Genomic DNA, 27042 nt, shown 5'->3' on the forward strand with positions numbered 1-27042 from the left:
GACTAGTTTTTTATTAGGACACCTATTGACCATGTCTATTAAAAATCATCAAAAATAAAATATGAAATCATCAATATAAATCCTAATATTTCAATCTAGATTTTGTATTGATCACTTTCAAACTCATAACCTAGTGATTAAAAATAGTGGGGAAACTTCTGTTGGCAATATTGCATTATAACAGACAATGAAAGATTGCTGGCATTTCATAAGGATATTGAGAAGGTTGTTGATGATTATGGATATAACTGATTAAAGATGTTTACTGTCTTGATATTATTATTTTGTCATTGATGTCAAGAAATTGATTTTCTAATTTAGTATGATGTTGCCATATCTTGAGAAGTATGATTTAAAGAATATAAAGATGTCGGTAAAAGACACAGAAAAGAATATGATGAATAAAGGGGATGAATAAGGTATTCAATGGGCAGCTACTACTGAGTCAGACAATGATGAGATCATGATGTTTAGATTGTTTTAACATCATACATATGTTGTAAATTGTAAAGGTTAATACTGTACTATGTTACCAAGCAAAGAACCTAGTCGGTAAACCCTAAGGTTATCGCTATCAGTTAATGAAGGCGGAATGTCTACCGAGTGAAGTTTAGTATTCATCGAGTTATAACCGAGTTGTAACCGAGCTATAACAGAATGCATTAAATGTTTGTATGCATTATTTAACGAAGGAAGCTGATGAGCTGGAACTGATTAAATGATTGGTGAGCCGTGGATGAAGTTTGTTAATGAATCTAAGGCAATGAAAAGTCGGCATGAAGATCTATAGCACAAATTGAACCGCAATACCCTGGCACAAGTTCCAAGAAATGTATGCAAGTTCCAAGCTGGGGTAAAACATTTTCAGATCGAAAGATGCATTGAACCTGGATAAGATTGAAGATCTGATGGCTATGATTGATCATGGGAAATGTGATCAAGGAGATTAAGCGGTTACCTAATTGTTTATAAATACGAAACTATTGATAAACCATGTGTGTGGGCAAGTGTATGCACAGGGATGCTACATAGTGATTACCGAGCATAGAAGCTTCAAGACCTGTTTGAATAAGAGAGTATAGAAGCCCAGCAGATAGACAAGATTAGTTCTATGTCTAGATTGTATTGAACAAATAGGAATTTGCTTTAGCATTTTAGATGTGAAGTTACAGATAGAGTTTTATTATTGTTATTTTGTGAAAGTGATAGAAAATCTCTTAACTGAGTGGACTTAACAGTCTTATTTGTAAAACCCTTCTAGCAAGGTGACATTTTGATTGAGTGTTTGAAATCCTTTAACAAGGTCACTTCTAACAAGGTGAAGATCCTAACAGATCTAAGGGAAATCCCTTAACCGGGTCACATCTAGCAATGTGTTTGTAATCTTTAGCAGGATTTGCTTTTAACCGAGCATACTCTAGAAGAGTATATTTCTTAGTGGGTCGAAAATCCCACAGTGGTTTTTCCCTATTTGGGTTTCCACGTTAAATCTGGTGTTATGAGGTTTATGATGTTTATATGCTTTTGAGTTTGCATGTTTGACAGTTTTGGTTATATTACTGATATATATGTTACTGAGGTTGAATCTAATATTTTTATGGAAGATTAAGTTTGTATGATTCACACCCCCCCCTCTCATCTTATTAGCTATTCGATCTGTACTTATATTAAGTATCAGAACTATCAATTGGTATCAAAGCTTTGGACTCTGGAAGGAAAAGTTTAAAGGCACTTGAGTTAAAGATCCAAAGATGTATAAGAGGGATGCACCAAAGTTGAACAAATCAAGTTTCTCTACATGGCAGAAAAGGATGAAGCTACATCTATCAGGAATTGGAGAATATGTTGTATACTATCTGGAGAATGATTTTGTTACACCGAGCACCTATCCATTGACTACGGAAGAGATAAAGGCAAAGCAAGAACATATTCAAGCAATGATTGAAATAACATCTACATTGACCGATTCAAAGTTTAATGACCTACAAGGCTGCAATGATGCAAAGGCAATGTGGGATAAGCTCATATCAGTATATGGAGGAGATGAACATGTTCAAAGAGCAAAAGTAGATAGTCTAAGAGGACAACTTGAATCTATGAGGATGAATGAAGGTGAGAACATAACTCAGTACAGTACAAGACTAAAGGAGATTGTCAATCAAATCAAAGGAGTAGGTGGAACTATTGAAGAAAAGGATATAACAAGTAAGTTGTTGAGAACCCTTCTACCAGCTTATGCAATCTGAGTCTCTGCAATCAATGAATTGAGGTATGTACCTAATATGCCAATTTCTTTAGATGCTACTATTGGTAAGCTACATGCATTTGAGTTAAGTAATTTTGATAACAGTGGATCTTCGGTAAATAAAGTTGAATCTGCATTTAGTTCTTTTCATCTTGATGAATCTAATGATTACAATGAAAGAAAGTATAAGTACTCTGAAGGAGATCACAGTGGAGCAAGTGAAAGATTTCGCAAGAACATGGAAGAAGTACACAAACTATATGAGGAAATCAGAAAGCAAGAAGAGTTTGAAGCACTACTAGCCAAAAGGTTACCGAGAGGCAAAGGAAAGTATAAAGGAAAACTACCTTTGAAATGTTTCAATTGTGATAAAATAGGTCATATGGCTCTTAACTGTCCTGACAAAGATTTTACTGAAAAGAGAGATTACCAAGATGACAGACAGGAAGATAATCATTACAGAGGACACCGAGACTTCAAAAGAAGAGATAGAAAGACATGCTTAATAGCTGATGAGGAATCCAATGATGATAAATCAGATGAAACTGATACAGAGGAAATAGTTTATGTGGCTATCAAAGATGGATCATATGAAGAAAGGTATGAAGAAAAAGCCCTAATATCTCACATAAACACTAATGATTCTTGGATTATAGATAGTGGATGCTCACATCATATGATAGGAGATAAAAACAAGTTTGTTATATTAGAAGATTATGATGGAGGCTATGTTAGATTTGGTAATGATGCACCATGTCCAGTAAAAGGTAAAGGATCTATAACACTTCTTGACAATACAAGATGCAATGATGTTTATTGGGTTGAAGGTTTGAAATACAATTTGTTGAGTGTAGCACATGTAAAGAACATAGGTTACCAAATAGAATTTCAGAAAGGAATTGTCAAAGTTCATGACAAGAATGGAAAGTTAGTTGCTACCGGGACACAAACAAAAGGTAACACATTTCATCTTGACTCAACTCATAACAAGTGTTTGTATGCAAAGATAGATGATACCTGGTTATGGCATAAAAGGTTTTGTCATGTCAATTTTGATAATCTAATCAAAATAAGCAAGAAGCACTGAGTAAGAGGTCTACCGAGTCTTGAAAAACCTAAGAATGCTATGTGCCGAGGATGCCAGATGGGTAAGATGACAAGATTGAGCTTTACAAGTAAGTCTTACACTTCTAAGGGAATTTTAGATCTAGTGCACACTGATCTTTGTGGTCCTATGAAAGTTCAAAGTTATTATGGTGATAAATATTTCATATTATTTGTGGATGACTATTCAAGGATGATGTCAGTAATGTTTTTAAAAGAAAAATCAGAAGCTTTTCAAATGTTTAAATGGTACAGGAAAGAGTTGAAAATGAAACAGGAAGACAACTGAAATATCTTAGATCAGATAGAGGAGGAGAGTTCACATCTAATGAGTTCAACTTATTTTGCAATGATCATGGTATTAAAAGACAAGTCTCTGCACCGAGAACTCCATAGCAGAATGGAATAGCTAAGAGAAGAAATAGATCTATTGTGGATTGTGCTAGAACATTTATGATTGAAAAGAAGGTGCCACAAACATTTTGGAGAGAAGCAATAAGCACAATAGTCTACACCTTGAACCGAGTTCAATTGAAGAAAGGTACTTTAAAGATACCATATGAAATTTGGTATGATAAGAAACCTAATGTAAGTTATTTTAAAATCTTTGGAAGTAGATGCTATGTTCACAAAGATGATAGAAATGGCAAGTTTGATCAAAGAAGCGAAGAAGGAACATTTCTAGGTTATTCTTCTAGAAGCAAAGCATTTAAATGTCTGATCAAATCATCTAACAAAATAGTAGAAAGTGCAAATGTGAAAATTGATGAATTTGCAGAAAGAAATGATGAAGGAAATTCCAAGGAACCAGAAGACTATGATGAATTTGTCTATGTTCAACTGAGAAGTCTTACCGAGAAGAATATTGAAGAAAATGAAGAGAATATCCAATTACCGAGTGATGAAGAAGATCATACAAAGCCTACCGAGCCTGTATTAGCCAAGTATGTCAAAAGACATCATGCACCAAGTCAGATTATAGGAGATAAGGATGATCCAGTGATGACAAGGAACAAACTGAGAGAACACATGTTTGATATCTGAATTTGAACCGAGAATAGTAAAAGAGGCATTTAATAGTGAAGATTGGATAAATGTTATGATAGAAGAGATTGATCAAATCAAGAAGAATGACACATGGACACTAATCCAAAGACCAAAGGACAAAAATGTAATCGATACAAAGTGGATTTTCAGAAACAAGCTAAATGAAAAAGGAGAGGTCATTCAAAACAAAGCAAGACTAGTTTGTAAAGGTTATGCTCAAGAAGAAGGAATTGATTATGGTGAAACTTTTGTACCTGTTGCTAGACTAGAAGGAGTAAGAACATTGTTGGCCTATGCTACTTTCAAAAACTTCAAGGTATATCAAATGGATGTCAAATCTGCATTTCTGAATGAAATACAAGAAGAAGAAGTTTTTATTGAACAACCTGAAGGATTTGTTGAAGACAATAATAAAGATTAGGTATGTAAATTGAACAAAGCTTTATATGGTTTGAAACAAGCACCTACAACATGATATGAAAGATTGCACTCTTATTTGATTAAGATTGGTTTTATAAGGACAAGTGAGAACAACAACATGTACATGAAGAATGATGAAAATGGAATACTGATCTCAGCCATATTTGTTGATGATATTATATTTTGTGGAAATGACTCTTTATGCAAGAACTTTGGAAATGAAATGAGCAAAGAATTTGAGATGTCATTAATCAGTGAGATAAAGTATTTTATAGGTTTATAGATACTGCAAATGAAAAATGAGATTTTCATTACTCAATCCAAGTACATAAAGGAAATCTTGAAGAAATTTGGAATGGAGGATTCAAAACCAGTAAGTACTCCTATGACTACCAACTGTAAATTATCAAAGAATGATGAATCTGCATCTGTTGATGAGACACTTTACCGATCCATGATTGGAAAGCTACAATATGTTGTTCACAATAGACCAAACATAGCACATGCAGTAGGTATAGTTGCAAGATTCTCTGCAGATCCTAAGGAAACACACATGACAACAATCAAAGAATTTTTAGATACTTGAAAGGCACTAAGGATTATGGCTTAGTATATCAGAAAGGAAATGATTTTGATTTAAAATTTTATACTGATGCTGATTGGGCAGGCAACATTGATGACAAAAAAAGAACAAGTGGAGGAGCTTTCTTTTAGGAGAAAGACTAGTGAGTTGGCTTAGCAAGAAACAAGGATGTGTTTCACAGTTAACAGCAAAAGCTAAATACGTTGCTGCAGCACTGAATTGTACCAACATTGCATGGATCAAACAACTGTTGGAAGTTATAAATGAGAAAGTTACCAAGCCAGTAACTATATTCTGTGACAATACTAGTGCCATTAATATTTCAAAAAACCCTATTATGCACTCTAAGACAAAGCACATCTCTATCAAATATCATTATCTTAGAGAAGAAGCTCAAGAGAAGAAAGTGGTGTTGGAGTATGTTAACACAAAGGAACAAATAGTAGATATCTTCACCAAGCCACTACCAAGGGACACTTTTGAATATCTCAGAAGTAAGTTAGGGGTCCTACCCCTATCTTCTACTCACTGATCGAGTTCGGTGAAAGCATCAATCCGATGACTCTATTGAATATCTTTTAGGAGTTGATGCTGCATTACACACTTTAGGATGTTTTCTAAAGGTGTACAAGAATTATTACAGGAAACAATACAGGGAACAGGAATTAAAGGCAAAATGCTCTAACTGAGACTCAGTTGATACACAACAGGACGATATCACTTGACACAGAAAGAAATTATATTTTAGTTATTTATTTTTTGGCATTGTTATCAAAGGGGAAGAAGACTAATATCAGAGGAGAAGACTATGAGAAGACTGACTGAAGATTGGAAAGAAGACTGAAAAAAGAGGAGAAGTCTAATGTATGGGGGAGAGCATTTCAGCATTTCAGAATCACAGCAATCTGAATCTTTTAAGGTCAAATCAATTGGTTTTGCCATCAATGCCAAAGGGGGAGATTGTTGGCAATATTGCATTATAACAGACAATGAAAGATTGTTGGCATTTCATAAGGATATTGAGAAGGTTGTTGATGATTATGGATATAACTGATTAAAGATGTCTACTGTCTTGATATTATTATTTTGTCATTGATGTCAAGAAATTGATTTTCTAATTCAGTATGATTTAAAGAATATAAAGATGTCAGTAAAAGACACAGGAAAGAATATGATGAATAAAGGGGATGAATAAGGTATTCAATGGGCAACTACTACCAAGTTAGACAATGATGAGATCATGATGTTTAGATTGTTTTAACATCATACATATGTTGTAAATTGTAAAGGTTAATACTATACTATGTTACCAAGCAAAGAACCTAGTCGGTAAACCCAAAGGATCCTAGTCAATAAACCCTAAGGTTATCGCTATCAGTTAATGAAGGCGGAATGTCTACCGAGTGAAGTTTAGTATTCACCGAGTTATAACCGAGTTGCTACTGAGTTGTAACTGAGCTATAACATAATGCATTAAATGTTTGCATGCATTATTTAACAAAGGAAGCTGATGAGGTAGAACTAATTAAATGATTGGTGAGCCGTGGATGAAGTTTGTTAATGAATATAAGGCAATGGAAAGTTGGCATGAAGATCTACAACACAGATTGAACCGCAATACCCTGGCACAAGTTCCAAGAAATGTATGCAAGTTTCAAGGCGGGGTAAAATGTTTTCAGATCGAAAGGTGCATTGAACCTGGACAAGATTGAAGATGTGATGGCTATGATTGATCATGGGAAATGTGATCAAGGAGATTAAGTGGTTACCTAATTGTTTATAAATAGGAAACTGTTGATAAACAATGTATGCGGGCAAGTGTATGCACAGGGATGCTACATAGTGATTACCAAGCATAGAAGCTTGAAGACCTGTTTGAATAACAGAGTATAGAAGCCCAGCAGATAGACAAGATTAATTCTATGTCTAGATTATATTGAACAAATAGGAATCCGCTTTAGCATTTTAGATGTGAAGTTGTAGATAGAGTTTTATTACTGTTATTTTGTGAAAGTGACAGAAAATCTCTTAATCGAGTGGACTTAACAGTCTTATTTGTAAAACCCTTCTAGCAAGGTGACATTCTGATTGAGTGTTTGAAATCCTTTAACAAGGTCACTTCTAACAAGGTGAAGATCTTAACAGATTTGAGGGAAATGCCTTAACCGGGTCACATCTAGCAATGTGTTTGTAATCTTTAACAGGATTTACTTTTAACCAAGCATACTCTAGAAGAGTATATTTCTTAGGGGGTTTGAAATCCCATAGTGGTTTTTCACTATTTGGGTTTCCATGTTAAATCTGGTGTTATGAGGTTTATGATGTTTATATGCTTTTGAATTTGCATGTTTAACAATTTTGGTTATATTACTGATATATATGTTACCGAGGTTGAATCTAATGTTTTTATGGAAGATTAAGTTTGTATGATTCACCCCCCCCCCCTCTCATCTTATTGGCTATTGGATCTGTACTTATATTAAGTATCAGAACTATCAACTTCATTCCTTCGAGCAGTTTATTGGAGAATAAACAAGTGGTCGAGAGACAATGAAGATGGTGATGGATGCATTTGGGATATTGATGCAGAGGAATTAGAGGTGAAACTAAAAATAGAAAATAGACTTGCAACTGGTCAAGGTGATATAACACATGGTGGGACTCAAAATCATGTCTCTAAAGTGATAGGAGGGGTCGTGTCTTCAAGGTTACAAGAGCAACACAGAGAAACCAATCTCCATTTCCTGGGCACACTGATCTTAGGGTTAATTTGATATTACAGAGACTCTGAATACAATAAAAAATCCAACTTAAAAGGTCCCAAAGTCATTCACAATGTCCTTCCCTTAGACTGTCCTATTAGGCCTACTAGTCCTACTTTTGGGGTTTTTGGGCAGCAATGTTTGAACCATAGGTCATAAACACAAAAAAAACTTTTTAAGAATACCCTTTTTAGGTTTATACAACATATCTCAAATTAGCTTAGGGTTGTTTTGGATAAAATAGGTCAAAAAAATTGTTATCCTTATTTTTAAGGGGCAATTAGGTCACTTTTACAAAGAAGATACCTCAAAAATTTACACAAACACCAAGAAAATGGTTCCAGAAAATTTATTCTATCTCCAAACCACCAATTCCACCAACTTTTGGTGCCCGAGAATTCAAATTTATCTCAGACCTACTTCAACCCTTATTCTCATGCTTACTTGGCCTAACACGTGATGATGTTAGGCAATCGATGCTTCATTTCTATCCCAAAACACATCTGCTGCAAAAATGATTGAAAAAAAAATTTAAGGACCTCAACACCTACCATCCCTCTAAATTTAGGCTTCAAATCTTAGTGGGATGGTGAGATCTCTTCATTTGTTTGTAGCAACCCTCAAAACAAGGGTTTCGGACCCACTTTCAGAAAAATGTTTGTATCGGGCTTAAAACTCAATGAAATTCAACAAATTTGATATAAAAAGAAAGATGATTTATAGGGATAGAAAATTAATTTTGTCTCATACCTTCATCTGATTGTACAAAAAAGTTATGAACAAAGTAACAACATTGTAGAAAATCTGCAAGAAAATCTCTTCAAGTTTTTATTGATTTCTTTCTCCAAACTTCACATATAGCAACAAAAACCACTCCCCGACCCAAGGGAGGATTTTTATACATGCCATGATCATTTGAAATGGTTATAACCATATTTTTAACTTGGTTAACCGTTGGGATTACAATTTGATAATGTTGCTTGACAACTTGTAAAAGTTGCAAGCAACTTTTACATTTTGTGACACGATTTTACCAAATGAATTCAAACCCACCAAAAACCTTTCCAACATGCTAGAAATGAATCCAAGACACAAGTTACATAAATTTAATCCATTATTAACACATTTGAGTGATTTTACTATCATTGACCCAACTAGGACCTTATAGGTTTTTATGGCAACAATTGGCATCAGAGGCCTTACAATTGATTTGAAATGATTGATAAAGACTAAAAATTGAACTCAAACATTACATAATGATCTCAAGCACCCTTATTACATAAATAATGATCTATCATGACCTTATTCCCATCTAGACATGACATGAAACTTGGCATGACTCATAATGACTTTATAGAAGCATATTACCACCTAAGTGCTCCTACACCAAACAACCCCCTAAAGAAGAAATCATGTCCCATGAGTACCACCATGCTCCAAGCTTTCTTCCATTGGAATCCTTGTACACCTGCAAAAAAAGAATACAAACACATATTAGATGTAATGGGATGAAATTTTGTTGCCATCTTTATTTCACATTTCAATCTGCCATGTGGTACTTGTAGCATTTAAAGAGAATCATGGGTGTTTTGTCTATTAGCTTATTCATTTTATATGCATAAAATGTTGCAGCTTCCAACTATTAGAAAAGATTATATTTGCATATTTAACTTGTACAATGGGTGAAACATTTGGATAAATTTTCAGTAGAAATTCACATCTAACAAATAATATTTCATTAAAGGAGGGCAATTAGAAAAAATCCTATGTTAGTATTAGTAAGTGTTAGAAAATAATGAATAATATAGATTAATTAATAATGATTAATAAATAGAAAATTAATATAATATTGTTAATTTATTATTAGTTGTTAGTTAGGTGTTAGTTATTTGTTTTAGGTAGTTAGAAGTTAGTTACTTTTATAAGGTCATGGCAATTTAATATCTCGGTAGATTTGAGCTTGTCTCAATTTGTTAACTAATCAAATATTTTAACTTCCAAGAATAAATTTAGTTACTTGTAAGAGAATCACCCATACTACCCCAAGAAATCAACATGACTTTAGTAATATTTGATGGAATGAGATGATCAACAACCAACTCCTTAATAGCCATAGGCAAAACATAAGCCTTAAAATCAATGTCAATCTTAAAACCCATAACTATGAGAAGTTCATGATTCATATTCTTCCACTAGGAGGAGAAACATGAAACCTTCAAGCATGGACAAAATATCACACCAACACCAATAGAAAAGTACTATCGACACCAAAAATGAATTGTTTCATAATGAAAAGATTGAATCCACAAATTATCATCAACTTACAAAAATACCAAGAATTCTTTCTCTTTCTTGCATCTCTATTTGCAGATTATTAAAGAAACCCCTATATAAATAATTCTAGGAGGTAGTGTCATCTTTGAAACTTTTGATATGACTTCTAATCTATGCACCTACTAGTAAAAAATTGTTTCACTGCTTTCCTTTAATACCAGAATATTCATTCAAAAATAGGAAGGCTAAGAAAATGATCAATGAACCAAACCTGAAATTATATTTTGTATTCTTTGTCCTCTTCAAGCTTTCAAATAGTTGCACCCTCAGTGACTCACATAACTCAAAATTCACTCCTTCACCATCAAATATGTTGTGACTGAAATTACTGGTTGTGGATACTTCTCTATTTCAATAGTAGATTTTATATGTGATTCTCTTTGACGCATACCAGACACTCGGGTCCATAATATTTTCAACTATCATACTTCTGTTGTCAAACTTTAAACCAATTATTTTTGTAAATGGTGTATTCTTTACTACCTTCATCATTGGAAGAGGTCTAGTGACACACATTTTGGTCAATTCCTTAATATAATCCTTTGTAATGCTATATAGTTTGTCCATATACATGCATGTAGTCATCACAAATCTTGCTCAATATTATTGTGATCCAATAATGGTCATAGCTGAAATTAGGGAAGTCCTTTCAAATGTCCATCGTTTATCTACAATGTTCTTGTATTCTATCTTGTAGGTTTAATATTCCTTAATCAATTCTTGCCACAACTCTTCAAATCCTAAATGATTGATCTCTATCAAAGGCACATGTATGTAAGCTCTAATGTCCTCTATACGCATGATATCCATGGGAACCTTTGAAAATCCACCATCTTTATCCTTTTCTCCAGCCTCAAATGGATATGTCTTGAATTTCAGCCTTGGATGCATAGAAGCATTAGGAAAAATGGGAGTAGTCATGATAGGACACCTATTTTTCAAAAACATTGTCAGTGAAGGAAATTTTGAAATACTTGAGAACATAGATGCACGGGTTTGCACAAACCTCAAATTGCTTCACTAGTAGGATTTCAAATTGTCAATTCCCAAGTCATCTTAGTGAATATATGAGCTTGAGTGATTTTGATGAAGGAAGAATCTAAATTTAACTTATTCGATTATTCCCTAACATTCTTCTTTTAGTGCCCCAGACAAGTTAGGTAAATCTTGTAAATTCTTCCTTGTTCCTGAGCTCCCCAATCACTTGAATGCATTGAATGGGGTCATAATAGAACAAGCATGACATATTTACAATTCTCATCACCCTAATGAATCTTGCATCAAATTTTCTTCAACTTTAGCATTTTTTTTCCTATGTCAAATAACAACATGTAGAACCCTTTGTAATCCTCCATAAGAACAACATTTGGTTCAAAAATTGCACCAAAGGTTTTAATATTACTATAGTGTTGGAGTTTGTTGGATATGGTTGGTCATTGCTGCTGCTAGGATATGTTGTTTTCATTGATGTCAACATATTGTTGTGATTTATTCCAGTTTGATTGGGAAGATTTTCTAATCCGGTTTTGTATTTGGTTTTGCTAATCATTGTTTTGCAGAGGTTGATATTTCCTCCGGTATATTCTGGTGTGATCAAATCTTGTGCTGAGACTTTGGGATATTGTTTGGGATGATCTTGTGTATCTTCATTTTAGATGGTTTATTATTTGGTTCTCTGCAAGTTATCTTTCTTCGTGACAGTTGCAGATTGGTTGTGTTCTTGAGCTTCTAGATGTTGACCAATGAAGATTTGAAAAGAGGTGTTGATACAACTGTTCCAGATGGTTCTAACATTCTTGTTGGTGATTCCTAGTCATGTCCTATTTTTTTTGGTGATCCACATTGATCATTGTGCATATTTTTGGTGGTTTTCATCAAACACTATTGATTTTTGTGTTATGCAGTATTTCTAGTGGTGTAGTGTGTTGCAGTTGTTCTTAGCGTGATTTCCACTGGAGTTGATCATTTGGGAATTTGAATTAGGACCATACTATGATATGTAAATCATTATATTGGTCTGGTGGTTGATCTTTGTATTGTGTGATGTAATTTTGTAATTAAGGGTTGAGGGTTTAGCCAACCTTGTTATTGAAAGGTTGATGAATTGTATATATAGGTGAGTTATTCATTTAGTTTGGATGTCAGTATTGTGTCTGCATTATTAGAGAGTGGTGTATGTGTGAACAAGTGATTTATCATTCGGTATTGAGTTTGAGGAGAGTTTGGTTTTGTAGAGAAGACAACTATATTTAACTGGAACTGTAATTAGGCTTTTGGAGATCCTATCCTTTTAGTTCACTTCTTCTAGATTTTAGTCTTAATTATATTATAAGTCAGTGAGACTTCCCTGAGGGTTATAGCCTCCTAGGAAAATATCTTTTGAGTAGTGAGATCTAGGAAGTGTGCCTGAATGTATGTGCATTCCCCATTGTAATATTTTCACATACTACTGCAAAGTATAATCTTACCATGGGTAGGTTCCCACCGTGGTTTTTTTCTTAACCGGGGTTTTTCATGTTAAAAATCTTGGTGTTGTGTGTTGCGTCGTTAATTTACTTATCTGTTCATTGTTGTAATCTATTAGATTTGTTGTTGTACTTAAATTTTTATATTCTAGTGAAGACTGATTCACACCCCCCCCTCTCAGTCTTCCTTCTTGGCTACTGCTAACAATTAGGCCCTTATGATCATGACTTATTTGACCAATATACTAAACATTTCAACATATGTGCTTTATAGGAGAATAGATAAAATTTGTAGACATAACTCTCCCTCTTAGGCACTACTATTTCATTTAGTTTTCAGAAGAACCCACTACACCATCCTTAGGTACAGATCCATTCTTCTCTTCACTTTCTTCCTTGTTATCTAACTTCTTGGTCCATGTCTCTTGCATCTTCTTTCTTTCATATTCTATGTAAATCTTCTCTTTGGAATAGAGACACTTGTATACTTTTGTTTCCAAAACTTGGAAACATGTTTTTATTTATTACAATTATAACAAGTAGGACCATGTTGTGGACCATTTCCACTCCATCTTACATTATATGTGCACTTAATATCCTTGTGACCAAATTTGTTACATGCAAAATAGTAACTATTGAAGGATTGAACATTTCTATCATTATTTATATTCAGGAGACCATTCCTTATCATTCTAATTTTGCACTCATTAGCTTTATGTCTAAATTCATTTTAAGATTTACCATTAAATAGTTAAGGTATTAAGGAACTAAATAAGTTCTAATTAACCTTTCTTTTGTTAACAAGTCTTGATTCCAATAGTTAGAATGAACCAGAGGAAAACTGCGAGGGGGGGGGGGTGAATCATTTTTTCACAAGTTAAACAATTAATGCAGATTATAAACTTTCTAGCAGAGCAATATAACATCAGGATAGAGAAAGATAAAGCATAAAACCACACAAAACATAACACCAATAATTTTGATGTGGAAAACCCAGTTAAGGGAAAACCCATGGTGGGAAACCCTACCCATAGTCAGATAATACTTCTGCAACAATATGTGAAATATTACAATGGGGATTGCACTTGCAATCAGGCCAACCACCTAGAGCTCATTGGTCAACACAAATGGGAAGTCTCACTAACTTACATAAACATCATACTACAATCCAGAAGAAATAAACTGTGGAAATAGATTCTCTTAATGCTTGATTACAGTTCTAGTTAAGCATAGATGCCTGCCCTACAACACCAAAATTTCCTCAAACCCTTTGCTGAATGATGTATCCTTGTTTGCACATAAAACTTTATCTAATAATGCAGGCATAACCATCCATATAAATTACATGAATATATCACCTATATATATAGATCATCAACCTTGATAAGCAAGGTTAGCTAAACCCTGGACCCATAACTCATAATTGCATAAGTTACATCACAATATACCACTGAACCAATATTATAATTTACATTACATAGCATGGACCTAATTCAAATTCATAAATAATTATATCCACCGAAAATCACGCCAAGGCCAAATGTAGCATGTAACTCCAACCGGTAGAAACCCTTAGTGTCAATAACACAGAATAACCAACCGAACCCAAATAGGATAACCAAATTAGCACGCCAGCCAATGTGAAGCCACCAATCAATTAGGACATGATCAAGAACGCCATCAACATGTTAGGAAATAGTTCTAGAAGCCATATCAAAACCACTTAACCCTTTCATCAAATATCATCAACTGGTACTGTCAACTAGGACCAAGAATATCAACTAGCAAACTAGAATTTAAACAATAGCTTTCAGAGCACCAAATCATGAACCAACTGAATATGACAAGCATATAATCATCTTGAACAACCATCCAAAACCAAATCCAAAAATCTGATCATACTAGATTAGAATCTCATAAAACCTTAGCCAAAACCAAGTCAAACTAGAACATGTCCAATTGGAGCACAGTGTTGACATTAATGACAACACATAATCAATTCCTACATAATGCCAAGAGTCTCCCCCTTTGGCATTGATAGAAACACTAAATGTGAAAAACATGCAAGTGCCAAGGAATGCCAACAATCTCCCGAACAATCTCCAAAACTAGAATATGATTTAATTTTTTTCACATGAAAACCTCTACCCCTTTGACATCAATGACAAAGGGCTGATGCTAAACCAAAGAGCTAATTACTCCCCCTGAGCAACAACATTATTCTTTTCAACCCAGACCAGAATATATTTCTGATAAGCTCATTAGATTGATGCATCCCTTCATCTCTAAGTCTCTTCTGGAGGGGTGGTGAACCCCAACTGATCTCTAAGATATTTAAAATTATCTTTAGGAAATGGTTTTTGTTAGAATATCTACAATTTGTTCCTTATTGGGCACATATACTAATCTGACTTCCTTTGCTTCAACCTTTTCCTTCAAGAAATTATACCTTATAGATATGTGTTTTGATTTGGAATGAAATACCAGATTCTTTGACATATCAATAGAAATTGTATTATCATAGTGAATAATAATACCTACTCATCATAACTTACCCTTATATCCTTCAAAATTTGCTTCATCCATAAGATCTGAGTGCAATTAGTTGTAGCAGCTACATATTCAGCTTCAACAGTAGATGACGAAGTGCATGATTATTTCTTGCTAAGCCATGAGACCAATTTCTTCCTAAGAAGAAATGCACCACCTATAGTGCTCTTCCAGTCATCAACATCTCCTACCCAATCTAAATTTATATAAGCACATAATTTGAAATCATCATCCTTTGGATACCATAACCCATAATCTATTGTTCCTGCCAAATATTTAAATATCCTTTTAACAACAATATCATGACTTTCTCTTGGATCTAATTGAAATCTAGAAGCAATGCAAACAACATTCATTATATCCAATCTGGTTTGAGTTAAGTACAATAATCCACTAATCATTTATTTTTATCTAGATGATTTCACTCTAGGAGATTCATCTTCCTTTGACAATTTGCAATCGGTTATCATAGGGGTTCCAACAAGTTTTGAGTTTTTAAGTCCAAATTTCTTTAGAAATTATTTCACATATTTACTTTGACAAATGAAAATACCTTTATCAGTTTGAGTGATTTGCAAACCTAAGAAAAATTTCATCTCTCGAATCATAGACATTTAAAATTCATTCTTCATGTCATAAGCAAATTTCATGCATAGACTTTCTTCTCCTCCAAAAATGATATTGTCTCAAAATACTTCAATGATCAATATGTAATCAAGGTCAATCTTATAATATAAGTTGCTATCAACATTACCTTTGCTAAAATTGAGCTTTGAAAGATACTATATCCAATCTAGCATACCACGCTCTAGGGGCTTGTTTCAATCCATATAAAGCTTTCTTCGATCTGCAAACCATATCCTTGTCCTTTGATAATAAAAATCCATCAGGCTTCTCAATGTAGACTTCTTCTTCAAGATATCCATTTAGAAAGGCAAATTTGACATCCATTTGATATACCTTGTAGTTCTTGTGTGCAACATAGGCAAAAAATAGTCTTACTGCTTCAATCCTTGCAACTAGAGCATAGGTCTCATCATAATCAATTCCTTCTTGTTGTGAGTAACCTTTGCAAACCAATCTATCTTTGTTTCTTACAACCTGACCTTCTTCATTTAATTTGTTTCTGGAAACCCATTTAGTTCCAATAACATTTTTATCTTTAGGCATATGAACCAATTCCCATGTATTATTCTTTTCTATCTTATTTAATTCCTTTTCCATTACTTTCATCCAACTCTCATCTTTACATGTTTCAATAAATGATTTTAGTTCAGTTTGAGAAATTAAACATACCTCTTCAGTGGCTAACCTTCTTCTTGTCATCACACCTTTCCTCTTATCTCCAATGATTTGATCATCAGAATGATTTAGCTTTACATATTTCAAAGTCTTTGGATTATCTTGACTTTCTGACTCTTTATTCTCTTCAATAGTTACTATGGAATTGTTTGATGTTACCGGAGCAACTAGATCAATTCTTTTATCTAATTCTTGCACTAATGTTTCTAATCTAATAATTTCATCTTCCGGTTCATAATCATATGACCTGTTCTTATTGTTGCATTTCTCATCCACTTTGACATTTATTATTTACATTATCCTTTGCAATCTTTTGTTATAACATCTATATGCATCATATCTTCTGATATAGCATTTACTTCCAAAAATTCTAAAATACCTGATAGTGGGAGTATGGCCAAACCAAAATTCATAAGGAGTCTTACGGGTATCAAATTTTATGTGTACTTTGTTGAAAGTATAGATAGTAGTATTGACAACTTCTCTCCAATAAATATCAGGCAACTTGGATTCCACCATCATTGTCCTTGCAGCATCTAAGATAGTTATGTTCTTCCTTTCCACTATTCCATTTTGTTGTGGAGTTCTAGGTTTCAGATAATTGTCTTTTGATTCCATGTTTCTCACAAAATTTGTTGAACTCACTAGATGTAAACTCACCACCCTGATTTGATCTTAAGCATTTTATCTTTAATCTTGTTTTTGTCTCAACCATAGCTTTGAATATTTTAAATTTCTCAAGAGCTTCCGATATTTCTTTCAAAAATGCAACCCACGTCATTCTAGAGTAATCATCAATAAGCAACATAAAGTATCTATCACCTTGAAAATTTTTAGTCCTTGCCAGTCCACACAGATCAATATGAATAAGATCAAGAATTTCATTAGATCTATGATGTATGCTTTTGAAAGAAGTCCTAACTTGCTTACCCATTTGATATTCTATACATACCGAATTATGAGGCTTGATGATCTTGGGAAAATCTCAGACAGCCTGGCTGAACTAATCTTCACTATGAAATCAAACTTCATGTGATACATCCTTTTATGCCATAGCCAACTTTCATTAATCTGAGAAATCAAGAAAGCCTTCTCACTAGAGTTCAAATGAAAGATATTTCCTTTGTTCTGAGTTCCGGATGCAATTTCCAATCAGATATATTGATAATCTTGTGTTTTCCATCTTTGAATTGAAAATGAAATCCTCTATCCACCATCTGACCTACACTCAAAAGATTATGCTTCAAACCTTCAACAAAATAAACATTGTCAGTACTGTTCTTACCATCCAAGGATATTGTTCCTTTGCCTTTGATTTTGCATGCCTTGTTATCTCCAAATCTAACTAGTCCACCATCAAATTCTTGCAGAGTTAAGAATTTCCTCTTATCACCGATCATGTGATGTGATCAATCACTATCTATAACCCATTCATATTTCTCCTCAATTTTAGTAGCTAAAGGTTTCTCCTTAATATGACTTGTATCATTGATAGGTTCTAGAGATTCATCCTTGGTAGCAATAAAGACCCAATCTTTACCTGAGCTTCCATTACCGGATCCACTTATAGGTTCATCATCATCAGAATCACTAGACCAAAATCACCATTACCAGCATAGTAACATGATTTATCCTTATTTCATTTATATCTAGGTTTGATATCATATTCCAGATTAGGTCTATAATTCCTCATAAATTTCATGATTCCTAGTAGCTCTTTCAAGACATCTAGAAGAAAAATGACCAATCTTATTGCATGAAAAACATTTAAAGGAAAATTTTACTTCATACTTACTTCTAGTGTAGGAGCACCTCATCAATAATCTATTCATGACCCTAAGGATGAATACTAGGATAAGTGTGTCTTGTGTTTCATGTATGCAAATAAACCCCACCATGTAAGCCCATGTCACCAATTAGGCAATTTGAGAAGCCAATTGGGACAATGTGGTCAATAGGGGTAATAGACAGTCTTTATTTGTATTTCATAGGTTTTAGACATGTTTCATGAGTTTTTGGTTCATCCATGTATGTGGATTCCAACCTTAGGGAGTATGAAAACATTTTGTGCAAAATTGCAAAAATGCAACTTTTGAGTACTAAAGTGCAACTTTTGAAAATTAGTTGGGGGAAGCCTTTCAATGGCTCCAACCTACTCCAAATTTGGTGGGAAACCATTGGAGATCTGTATAAGCCTTTTGGTCATGATTCCCAAGGTGGATGTTGTTGTAGTTGGAGTTTGTGAAGCAATAATACACAAAATACTTTAGTTTTCCCAGAAATTCTGAGTTTGTAGGAGTTGCACGTTCCCCTACAAATTGATTTGTATCCCACATTACATGGAATAGAAAGGGGGATGAAATATATTCCTTTTGGTGGTGGTCTAAGGTCTTAACTCTTCTAGAGTAGAGAGAACCCTCCATTGTTCTGTCTGTAACCCGAAAATTGAGGGTTTGGAGAGGGTTTTGAACAAAAATGGCTTTATCTTGCATTCTAGTCCATTAGAAGACACTTTCTTTGGAGGGATGTAGGATAAGCCTTTGTAATTTATTTTTTTCATATCTTGTTGTAGGGGAAACTTCCTTGTGTGGATAAAGGAGCAAGAGTAGGTAGGCATCTCTATGTGACTACCTAGGATACAATTTAGGAAGTCATCACAAGTTGTCATAGCGGTGGATTCCAGGCTTGCAACCCAAGAATTAGAAGTTTATCACTATCCCCCACATTCCCATAACATTTATTTTTCATTTGGTGTACTGATAAAGGTAGTTGCTTTGGAAAATAGGGCTAATTGCCCCTATTAGGTCTCTTAGCCTCTAAAGGGAATAGATCTTGTAATTCTAGATCTAGCCAAACCATTTTGGGGATTAGTACAACTTCCAAAAGGGTGTCTGAAATGGTAATTTTTTTGTATGGGTGTGTGGAACATTTTTGAGTTAAGGTCATTTCTATTGCCAAATAGGGCTACAAGCCTAGGGGTTAGATTTCCAAAGAAGATATAAGGAATTGGTGCCCATAACCAAAACTAGGGTTTGAAAGAGTTCTTAGATGTCAAGTATTGACCAAATTCCAAATTTTTAAGAGTAAGAGTCATCGATAAGACATGTTTGAGGAGTTGAAGCCTTTTACTTAGCTTGAGTAGGCCCAAGCTTAGTGAATGTGTGTGTAGTTTCTTCCAAGGTGTGGAGTCCTTCCTTGCAGGACTCTTGTAGTCATTTGAGGGGTCACTAGCCTAACCTTGGTTGGGTTTGTCCTTAGGAGTTTGGGTAGGGATCCACATCAAGTGGTATCAAAGAAAAGGAGTGTCCTTTGGAAGAGAAGGAGAAGACAAGATATCAGAAGAAGAAGGATCCCATGAGGCACCTTCAAGAATGACCAATGCGGAATTGAATGTCCTAGTGAAGAAGTAGATGGAAGAGAGTAGAGAAATTAGGTCTAAGAATCAAGCCTTGATAAATGAGATGGATAGGTTGAAGGACAGAGTGGAGAGGGGAGAGAGAGACTCTAGACAAGAAGGGGATGAAGAGGAGATCCCTATGCAAGAAGAGCTAGAGGTACCTGCAGACCAGAGACCCCTGATGAGTGTCCTCAAGTCCATGGAGAGAAGAAAAAAGAATGTGAAGATGGATCTGCCAGTATTTGCAGGCAAGATGGAGCCTGAAATAGTGATGGAGTGGATAGACTCTTTGGACAATTTTTTTTCAAAGTGAAGACATACCAGACCACTAGAGGGTGAAGATGTTTCAATCCAAAATGAAAGGAGCTGAACTGACTTGGTGGACTTTCATCAAAGATGAGAGGGTGAAAGAGGGAAAGAAAAGAGTGGATACATAGAAGAAGATGATGGCTTTGGTGAAAGAAGCCCATGTCCCAATGGACTATAATATCCAATTGTATAGGAGGAGATAGAATTTGAAACAAAAGGAGATGGATGTGAGTTCTTATACCGAGGAGTTCATGAAGTTGTGTGTGAGGACCAAGGTGAAAGAGAGTGAAGTTGAGAAGGTGGTCGGATATGTCAATGGGTTGAGGCTTACAATCCAAGAAGACTTGAATCTCCACACCCCGAAGATAGTCCAAAAGTGCTTTCAATTGGCACTCAAGGTGGAGGAGAAGTTGAAGAGAAGACAGGAAAAAAATGGAAGAGGTAAAGGGAGAAAACAAAGAGGAGGAAGAGGCCCTTTCAGAGGTAAAGGAAATGGTTTTGGATACCAGGGGGAATCTAACCAAGAAGGCAATAGAGGAGAGATAAGTTACAACCAAGGAGGGGGCTATAATCCAAGAGGGAGATTTAGGAGTAGAAGACCACCCTCTAGAGGAAGATCCCAAGGAAGAGGACCTCCTAGGTGTTACAACTACAACCAAGAAGGGAAAATGACCAATAGGTGTTTGGAGAAGGCTTCTATCTACATGGGAGAAAGGAGAAGCAATTTGGTGCAGGAATCTGATTGTGAAAGTGTGGCAAGTGCAAACACTTATTAAAGTGTCAATGTTCCTGATAGTTATGGCTATCCTAAAAGAGGAGAGGCTCTGATGATGAGGAGAGAAGTAGCCACCATGAAGGTACCTGAGAAGGAGCCTACACAAAGGAAATCTCTTTTCAAAACCACTTGCAAGGAAGGAGGAAAGGTATGCAAGGTTCTAATAGACTCTGGATCCACTGAAAATTTTGTATCACTTGAGATGGTAGAAAAGCTTAAGCTTAGAAAGCTTCCTCATCCTTACTTCTAGAAGGTTTCATGGCTCACCCAAGGGCAGAAAGTAGTGGTGAAAGAGAAGGCTTGGTGGAGTTTCATATTGGATCTTACAAGGATAGATTGTTATTTAACATAGCCAAAATGGATGCATTCCATCTCTTGTTTGGGAGACCATGGCAACATGACTTGAAAGTTCATCATGATGGATTGAGAAACACCTACTCAATCACCAAGGATAGTAAGGTGATATATGGTGTAGGAGCACCTAAGGGTAAGCAAATACCCTTTGCAATTTTGGCAAGTTTGGCATAAGGACTGGCTCTAGTCCATTTGGTTGTTTGTAGGGAGCTTGGAGTGCATTTTGTCTTCATTTTGAAAGTTTTAAATTTTAGAAAGACTTACCCTGATGACACCGCCAACATGTGGAGTGCAACCATTGGGTATCAGAACAACAGGTTTTTACCCTACCCCGATGCTCAATGAGTATGCATAAGACCAAAGTGGAGCCATCGGATATAGGTAGGACTTTTCTCTACCTACCTCGATAACCCAATGAAGTCACTAGCGGTTTGGAGTGAGTGGAGTGAGTTCGAAGCATGACAATAGCTATCAGCAAGACTAGTTTTCATACTGCCGATAACTTGATGGGAAAGCATACCATTTGGAGCATGCGTTCGGCTATGGTACACAGTATGACCCCTTAGGACACCATAGTACCCATAATGACCCAATATGGTGTCTTAAGGGGTCATATGGTGTCCTAAGGGGTCTTAGGACACAATATGACTACTTAGGACACCATATGACCCCTCAGGACACCATATGGTGTCATAAGGGGTCATATGACCCATAACGACACCTAATAGAGTTGTAAAAGGTCATATTATGTCCTAAGGGGTCATATGTTGTCTTAAAGGGGTCATATGACACAATATGACCCCTTGGAATACAATATGACCCATAATGACACAATTTGGCATCTTAAGGGGTTATATGGTGTCCTAATTGGTTGTAGGACACAATATGACCCCTTAGGACACCATAGGACCCACAATCTCTCTCTCCCTCTCCCCTAATCTCTCTATCTCTCTCTCCCTTCCCTCTCCCCATTTCTCTCTCCCTTCACGCTCCCCATCTCTCTCTCTCTATATATATATATATATATCCCCTTTCTCTCCCCCCTAATCTCTCTATCTCTCTCTCCCTTCCCCTCTCTCTCTCTCTCTCCTAATCTCTTTATCTTAATATACTAATAAACAATAGATTAATTATGTGCAAATTTAGTTAGTGAATTTAATTACTAAAATCGGATATTTGATTTTTGTTGTACAATTTTCAAATTTCAAATTTTGGCTCGGGAATGCTTTGGGATTTGGCTTGGAAGTGACCAACCTGGAAAGTCAACTGAAAAAATGTGTTTTTTAGTATTCCTTGATTTTTTAGACTTTACACTGGTGTCTCACGACTTTTTTTGTAGCCAAAATTGATAAAACAAAAAGGGGTTTTTAAGGACATTCTTAGCTTTCCAACAATATAAGGCTTGTCTTATTTTGACTTTAATAAATAATTATTATTTATTTTCTAATTGAATTCTGACAATAGTCCTGATTGATAGACTGATTGAAAAACACTCATAACTTTCAAACGGTATAACATTTTTTGAATCTGAAACATACATCACATCCTATGCTTTGTCTACTATAGGGAAAAATTAAAAAAAATTAAATTTCATAAGGTTTTGACCAAGTTAAGGTGGTCAGATGTAGGAGTTTCTGAATTTCTAAAAATCTGTAGTAAAAAAATTATAAATAATTATTCACTTTATAAAAAATTATAAAAAAATATGTGTCACATCCGAACATGAGTCTAATACTTATATTATAAATATCATAAAAAAATATTATGATTTGATTGTGATTAGGGTGGTCAGACATAGGTCTACTTCTTATCTTTTTCCTGAAATTTTAATACCACTGCATTGAAATTTGAAATTTTCATCAAATAGGATTTTTTTTTTCAAAAAACAACCAGTAGCTTAGAAACTACATTCAATTTTCTATAGATTCTCTTCTTACATATTTTAAAAATAATGTTCACAACTTATTCAAATTTTCATTTCAAGTTGCATAACTCTGATTTTCTGAAATTCCATTGCCACTTAAGGGCCTTTTTTGGCACACCATGATCCTGCCCATACCCATGTGCTCTTCCGGTCATCATCACCTACCCAATCTGCATCTGTATATGCACATAAAGTAAATTCATCATCTTTAGGGTGTCATAAACCATATTCAGTTGTACCTTGCAAATATCAGAATATCCTTTCTATTTTACTTTCATGATTTTCTCTTGGATTACTTTCAAATGTTGATACAATACTAACTGCATTCATTATATCTGGTATAGTTTGAGTTAAATATAGCAAACCACCAATCATGGATTTATATCTTGTAGAATTTACTGAAGGGGATACATCCTTAAGTGACGAGTTTTCACTTGTAACCATAGGAGTACTAACAAGTTTATAATTTTCCATACCAAATTTCTTCAACAATTCCCTTAGATACTTAGTTTGACAAATAAAGATGCCTTTGTCAGTCTGAGTAATCTACAAACCTAAAAAAAATCTTATTTCTCTAGTCATAGACATTTCAAATTCACTCTGCATATTATCAGAAAATTCCATGCACAATTTTTCTTCACCTCCAAAAATGATATCATCAACAAATACTTCAATAATCAGAATATCATCATTAGTGATATTATAATATAGGTTACTATTGGCATTACCTTTTATAAAATCAAGCTTCAAAAGATACTTATCCAACCTTTCATACCAAGCTCTAGGAGCTTGTTTTAGTCCATATAGGTCTTTCCTTAATCTACAAACCATATTTTTGTTATCTATCAATAAAAATCCATCTGGTTGCTCAATAAAGACTTCCTCTTCAAGTTCTCCATTCAGAAATGCACACTTAACATCCATCTGATAGACCTTGTAGTTCTTATAGGTTGCATAAGCAAGAAATAGTCTAACAGCTTCAATTCTAGCTACCGGTGCAAAAGTTTCACCATAATCAATTCCTTCCTTCTAAGAATATCCTTTGCAAACCAATCTAGCCTTGTTTCTTACAACTTTTCCATACTCATTTAGTTTGTTTCTAAAAACATATTTAGTTCCAATAACAGTCTCATTTTTAGGTCAAGGAACAAAAGTCCAAGTATTGTTCTTTTCTATCTGATCTAATTCATCTTCCATAGCTTCATCCCACATTCATCTTTAAAAGCTTCAATTACTGATGTGAGTTCAATCTGAGAAATGAAACATACCTCTTGATTTTCCAGTCTTCTTCTTGTCATAATTCCCATGTTTTTGTCTCCAATGATCTGATTTTCAAAATGATTTAGCCTTACATACCTTGGTGTTTTCTGATTTTCAGGTTCTCTGTGTTATTCTTCAATTATAATTGAGTTTTCTGATGATGTCGGGGTATCTAGTTCAGTATTTTGTTCCAGTACAGGCACTACCAGTTCAATTATGATCATTTCCATTGCTGGTTCACTATCATAAGATTTAGCTTGGCCTTTGTATTGCTCACCCACTTTCACATTAGCATTGGCCACAATTCTCTGCAATCTTTTGTTATAACATCTATATTCTTTTCTTTTAGTGGAATAACCAAGAAATATTCCTTCATCACATCTAGATTCAAACTTTCCAATGGAATCATCTCTTTTGATATAACACTTACTTCCAAAGATTCTGAAATATTTAAGAGTAGGAGAATGACCAAACCATAATTCATAAGGTGTCTTACTGGTATCTCCCTTGATATAAACTCTATTGAATGTATAAACCACTATACTTATTGCTTCTCTCTAGTAGATATGAGGCAAATTAGCTTCCATCATCATGCTTCTGGCTACATCCAAAATGGTTATGTTCTTTCTTTCCACAAAGCCATTCTGCTAAGGTGTTCGAGTGTAGATAATTGTCTCCTAATGCAATTTTTCTCACAATAACTACTGAACCACCGAATGTGAATTCACCACCTTGATATGATCTCAGACACTTGATTTTCATTCCTATCTCTGTCTCAACCATAGCTTTAAAGATCTTGAATTTCTCAAAAGCTTCAGATTTCTCCCTTAGAAAAGCAAACCACATCATTCTAGAATAGTCATCAATGATTAACATGAAATATCTATCTCCTTGAAAGCTTCTTGTATTAGCACGACCACATAGGTCAGTATGAATCAAATCAAGAACATCATTAGATTTATCAGGTATGCTCTTAAAATAAGTTCTAATTTGCTTACCCATTTGACATTCTTTACATACCGGATTATGAGGCTTCACAATCTTAGGTAAATCTCTAATTGCCTTAGTTGAACTGATCTTTACAATGCAATCAAAATTTATATGACCCAACCTCTTATGCCATAGCCAACTTTCATCAATATGTACAATCAAACATGTTTTTTCACTAGAGTTCAAATGAAAGATGTTACCTTTTGTCTATGTACTGGTTGCAATCTCCAATCTTGATTTGCTAATGATTTTGCACTTTCCATCCTTGAATTGTAATTGAAATTCTTTATCTACCAACTGTCCTACACTCACAAGATTATTCTTCAGACCTTCAACATAATAGACATTATCAATGTTATGCTTACCATCCAATGAAATGGTTCCTCTTCCTTTGATCATGCATGCCTTGTTATTACCAAATCTAACTTGACCACCATCAAATTATTGTAGGGTTAGAAACTTCCCTTTATTACCTGTCATATGATGAGAACATCCACTGTCTATTATATTAGGATAATTGGTGAACAATTGAGGGGAGGGGTGAATCAGTTGTTAACAGATTATGTCAACCAAACCACTTAATAACCTTTAACCAAAGCACATAAACATTGAATACTGGAATAACATAAATAGATACCAGTAAGCAATAAAACTTAAGAATGAAACAAAGAATTAGCACAATGCAACCATACCACATAACACACCATGATTTGTACATGGAAAACCTGGAAAGGGAAAAACCACAGTGGGAAGCCTACCCATAGTCAGATGATACTTCTACAGAAAGTATGTGATACAATGAGGGGCCTACACATGCAGGAAGGAACACTGCCTAGAGCGTACTACTCATTACAAAATAATCTCACTAACTACAGAGAGGTTATAACCACCTCAAGATAAATGGACAACAATCTAGAATAATGAACTGCCAGAGATAGCATCTACCATGCCTGATTACAGTCATGGTTAAGCTCAATACTGGAGGACTTTGACCTCTTCCTTAAACCCAATTCGATCACCTATGAGCGACCAAATATCTTTTGCATATGATATTGCATTCCATGACCATGATACACTTATTTAATTCCCATACCATATCTATGATCTATAATGAGATCTTACATCATTTATACAAACCCTAAGGCCTAAACCAATTATGTTAGCCACCTAAAGATATTACAATAAGATCATTACATACATCCATATTACAATGATATGCCA

Source organism: Cryptomeria japonica, chromosome 2, assembly GCF_030272615.1.
Source record: "Cryptomeria japonica chromosome 2, Sugi_1.0, whole genome shotgun sequence".
Lineage (NCBI taxonomy): Eukaryota > Viridiplantae > Streptophyta > Pinopsida > Cupressales > Cupressaceae > Cryptomeria > Cryptomeria japonica.